This window comes from Budorcas taxicolor, chromosome 21 (assembly GCF_023091745.1).
Source record: "Budorcas taxicolor isolate Tak-1 chromosome 21, Takin1.1, whole genome shotgun sequence".
Classification (NCBI taxonomy): Eukaryota; Metazoa; Chordata; class Mammalia; order Artiodactyla; family Bovidae; genus Budorcas; species Budorcas taxicolor.
This window is the reverse complement of record NC_068930.1, coordinates 61,334,538-61,339,958: the sequence shown is the minus strand read 5'-3', so window position 1 is coordinate 61,339,958 and position 5,421 is coordinate 61,334,538. Positions and strand designations below refer to the sequence as shown.

The 5,421-nt window shown below is 42.0% G+C and overlaps 1 pseudogene; it reads left to right on the top strand.

Moving 5' to 3' along the window:
* The first annotated feature begins 3,197 nt into the window (after positions 1 to 3,197).
* On the top strand, positions 3,198 to 3,879 carry LOC128066941 (pre-mRNA-splicing factor SPF27-like; annotated as a pseudogene).
* The last annotated feature ends 1,542 nt before the right edge of the window (positions 3,880 to 5,421 follow it).

Genomic DNA, 5,421 nt, shown 5'->3' with positions numbered 1-5,421 from the left:
GGAGACGTGGAAGAGCAGTGAGGACCCCAAAACAGAGTGCCTTCCGAGGTGCCTGAGCGGCCAGGAACCTAGAGCAGCCACCTGGAGGCGACTCAGGCGGCAGCGCCGCCAGCTGCGGGGTCCTCGCGCCTGGCCACGCCCTTTCTCCGCCTGTGGCAAGAACGGAAAGGGGCAGGGCTTGCGTGCGTGTGACGTTGCTCGCCTCCCTGGGACCACGGCCCGCACGCGGCCGACACAACATTGGAGACGCGGGGGTGGTCCCTTTTGCGGGCCTCTTAGATGGCGGGGGCGGTCCTCCGCCTTGAAGGAATTAACAGGACCGAGACGCTGATGTCCCTGCTGTCGTTTACTTTTACCGGCCTTCCTCCTCCTGCCTACATTTACGAAAGACAGTGTTGAGCAGGAGGTGGGAGAAAGGAAAATAAGTTTCAGAGCTTTACCAGAGCTGTAAAGACAAGACAATGAGAAGTGACTGGAGGTGGGAGAAGTGCTTTAAATGATGTGGTCAGGGACAGTTTTACTCTGAGGAGGAAACATTTGAGCTGAGACCCAAAAGATAGAAATGGCCAGTAAAGGACTTTTCATACATGTGTATTGTAGTTATCTTATGCAAGCTGTTCACTGAATATTTTAATTAAGTCTAAAATTTTAGTAATTCAACAAATACTCAGCACTTACTTTGTATATAAAGAAAGGAAAAGTGAAATCGCTCAGTCGTACCCGACTCTTTGCCAACCCGTGGACTGTAGCCTATTGGGCTCCTCCGTCCATGGGATTTTCCAGGCAAGAATACTGGAGTGGGTTGCCATTTCCTTGTCTACGGGATATTCTCGACCCAGGGATCGAACCTTGGTCTCCTGCATTGTTGGCAGACGCTTTACCGTCTGAACCACCAGGCAAGTCACGTTGTATATAGGATTTGGCTAATTTGGCCCTAATTGCAAGTCTATAACATAGTCCAAAGGACCCTAGAGGTTAAATAACTTGTCTAAGATCATGTGCCCCGTATTAAGGAGCCCACATTACTACAAAGCCTGTGCCCTTAGACTCAATGTTAATATTATTGTCTCCGAATTAAATATTGGGAGTAATTATAGCTCCTTCTTTTCTTCTTGTCAGGATTAGTCCAGTCCAGTAAACAGAAAATTTTCAGCATCAGGAAATAATAATAATAGCTTGTAATAGTAATTGTGCCCTTATTAAGCTTGTTGTTCATTCACTAAGTTGTGTCTGACTCTTTGCAACCCCATGGACTGCAGCATCCCTGGCTCCTCGGTCCCTCTCTGTCTCCTGGAGTTTGCTGAAATTCATATCTATTGAGTTGGTGATGCTGTCTACCCATCTCATCCTCTGCCACTGCCTTCTCCATTTGTCTTCAGTCTTTCCAGCATCAGGGTCTTTTCCAGTGAGTTCACACTTTGCATCGAGTGGCCACAGTAGTGGAGCTTCAGCATCAGTCTTTCCAATGAATATTCAGGGTTCATTTTCTTTAGGGCTGACTGGTTTGATCTCCTTGCAGTCCAAGGGACTCTCAAGACTCTTCTCCAGCACCACAGTTAGAAAGCATCAGTTTTCAGTGCTCAGTCTTCTTCATGGTCCAACTCTTACATCTGTACATGAAGACTGACAAAACCATAGTTTGACTGTATGGTTGTCAGCAAAGTACTTGGGTTCAATCCCTGAGTTGTCAAGATCCCCTGGAGAAGGAAACGGCAACCCATTCCAGTATATTTATCTGGGAAATCCCATGGAAAGAGGAGCCTGGCAGGCTACAGTTCATGGGATCTCGAAGAGTTGGACGCAACTTAGCAACTAAACAAAAACGTATTTTTGCCTACTCCAGTATTCTTGCTGGGAAAGCCCCATGGACACAGTAATCTAACAGGCTACACACAGTCCATAGGGTTGCAAAGAGCTGGATGTGACTGAGTGACTGAGTATGCACTTGTTAAGTTATTGTGCCCTTATAACACAGTATACTCTGTTAAGCATCAGACATGCTTCACCTCATTTAATTTACACAACTGCCATAAGAAAGGAGTTCTTATTATTCTGTGGTAGGTGACTTCAGCCATGAAATGAAAACAAGCTTGCTCCTTGGAAATAAAGCTATGACAAACTTAGACAGCATATTAAAAAGCAAAGACATTACTTTACTGACAAAGGTCCATCTAGTCAAAGCTACCTGATGCAAAGAGCCAGCTCATTGGAGAAGACCCTGATGCTGGAAAGATGGAAGGAATGAGGAGAAGGGGATGACAGAGGATGAGATGGTTAAATGGCATCACCGACTCGATGGACATGAGTTTGAGCAAGCTCCAGGAGTTGGTGATCGACAAGGAAACCTGGAGTGCTGCAGTCCATGGGGTTGCAAAGAGTGGAACATGACTGAGCGACTGAACTGAACTCAGGTGGCATTGTTGTTCCTAGCTTTTAAGTGAGTGTTAAGGATGTAAAAAATTAAGAAACAAAAGCCTGTTAAGAATGTAAAAAGAGAAACAGAAACCTGAATTAAATAGAGTTGGGAGACCAGAGGGGGAGCTCTCCCAAGCCATGACCTAGCACAGCCCAACGACAAATAGAAAGGTCCCTTTTCTGTCCTGACAACAGCTCAGTGAATGAAAAGGTGTTTGTTTACTATAGCCCTCCAACTTTTCTTTCCTTTTCTATAAAAGTATCCTCCTTCCCTTGGGGACTTGCAAGTGGCTCACCATGGTTGTAGACCGCACATTGTAATTCTCTATGGATCCCAAATAAACCCGTCTTTGCTGGAGAAATACCTGGTAGCGTAGTTTCAGGTCAACAAGGATTATACATCATCACCTGTTGCTATGTGGCTGCAATGCATCCGGTAGGAAGAATGTCCTTTCCAGCCTTAGGAATGTCAGGCTTGATCGTGTGACTTTCTTTGGCCAATAGAATGTGACTAGAAGTATCTTTCACCACATCCAAGTAGTTGTGTAAGGAGCCATTATGTATTTCTACTAGCACTCTTGATCTTTTTCTTCTCTCATGGGTATGCCCTGTCCCAGATGGAGCTGCTCCCTCAGCCTGGGTTCTGGAAGGAAAGACATGTGAAGCCCAATGAGTCACATGAGCAAAAAAAGAAAACTTTGCTTTTAAAGATTTGAAATGGACTGGAGTATCGAAGTGAACCTGAGCCCGCACAGACTTAGAAAACTCCAGTGAACTTAAGGATGGCGGGCACTGGTTTGGTGGCCGGGGAGGTTGTGGTGGATGCGCTGCCGTATTTTGATCAGGGTTATGAAGCGCCTGGTGTTCGCGCAGCGGCTGCGGCTGGTGGAGGAGGAAACTCGCAGATACCGACCTACGAAGAACTATCTAAGCTACCTGACGGCCCCGGATTATTCTGCTTTTAAGACAGATTCAGACATAATGAGAAATGAATTTGAAAGATTGGCTGCTTGACAACCAATTGAATTGCTCAGTATGAAACGATACGAACTTCCAGCCCCTTCCTCTGGTCAGAAAAATGACATCACTGCATGGCAAGAGTGTGTAAACAATTCTATGGTGCAGTTAGAGCATCAGGCAGTTCGAATTGAGAATCTGGAACTAATGTCCCAGCATGGATGCAATGCCTGGAAAGTGTATAATGAAAATCTAGTTCATATGATTGAGCACGCACAGAAAGAGTTTCAGAAGTTAAGGAAACATATTCAAGACTTAAACTGGCAACGAAAGAACATGCAACTCACAGCTGAATCTAAATTAAGAGAAATGGAGTCAACCTGGGTATCCCTGGTCAGTAAGAATTATGAGATTGAAAGGACTGTTGTACAATTAGAAAATGAGCTCTTTCAAATGAAGCAGCAACACGGAGAGGCAAACAAAGAAAACATACGGCAAGACTTCTGAAATAGACTTGGCTCAGTGGGTAGAGAGGAAGGTACGCTGGGCTTTCACAGAAGATCAGGCATCTTAACTATGAGGAACATCAGCATCTTTTGGAAACCATCAGTGGTTATATGTTTAGAAACCATAAAATGTGGTAGTTGTATTCTATTTGTACATTTTAGCAAAATAAAAAACTTAAACATGAAAAAAAAAATAAAGATTTGAAATGGTTTCTTATACAGCCTTACCTAATGAAATCTGATGAATACACACCCCATTTAACAGATGGTGACTCTAAGATTCAGAGCGGTTTAGTAATTTTCCTGAAGTCAGGCAGGGAGTTGGTAGTACATCTGGGATTCAAACCTGTATCAGTGTGACTTCAGAAACAATATTGTTAATCATTGAAGGGATAAGGATGATTCAAATGAAATTCAAGTCAGATCGCCTATATAAAAAAATTGGCAGCGGGCAGGCTACCCCACTGTTTCAAGAATTCCCACCCATACTTCTTAAGAGTCAGCATATACAGACCTACCAACCAGAAGTCACTGGGACTGGGCTACATTAGCTAGAGAAACAGCACAACCAACAGAAAGAGGTTACGACTTTGCCTTGTACAAGACACATGCAAAAAACACTAACCACAGAAGAAAAGACTGCAATTTGGACTTCGTTAAAATTAATAATTTCTTTCCATCCAAAAAAAGCAAAAGCAACAACAACAAAAAACAAGAAAACATTAACAGAATGAAAGGCAAGTCAAAGATTGGTAGAACATGTTTATAATACATGTATCTGACAAAGCATTTCTATTCAGAATATATAAAGCTCTCTGAGAAATTAATAAGAAAGACCAATCAACCCAACCAAAATGGACCAATATCTTAAATAAGTACTTCACAAGAGAAAATATCCAATTGGTCAAAGCACAGGAAAAAGTGGTCAACACTATTTATGAGTCATCAGAGAAATGCAAAATTAAAATCAGAAAGAAATACTGTTTTTTTTTAGCTGAGCATAGACTTTACAGACATATGTTTTAAATAACTAAGTTTCAAACACAGAGGTACATAAAAAAAATAGCTGATAAACTTTTCTTATATTTTTTCACCAAAATGGAATCCTCATAATCATCGAAAATATCCACCATCTTTCCACTAGATTTAAAAATAATACATTTGACATCAAAATATTATGAAAGATGTATAATGTCTTAACAACAAAAGGTTTAGCACTATCTCTTTAAAACTCCAAAATCTGTCCGTGTGTTTGAATTTGATCAATAAGGTTTTTGGAGATATAAATTAAATAAACATTTATTTAATCACTGATTCATTCATGCAGGTGTTTCATTCCCTAGATTCTTTATATTCCTTTTTCCCTGGATGGGAACAGAAGTAAATGACACTAGAGCCATGCAATAAAGAAATACTTTCACACACCCACCATAAGTGCTAAAAAGATGGAAATTACCAAGTACTGGTGAGTTAATGGAATTTCATCACCTCCACTAGCTTTGTTCGTAGAGATGCTTTCCAAGGCCCACTTGACTTCACATTC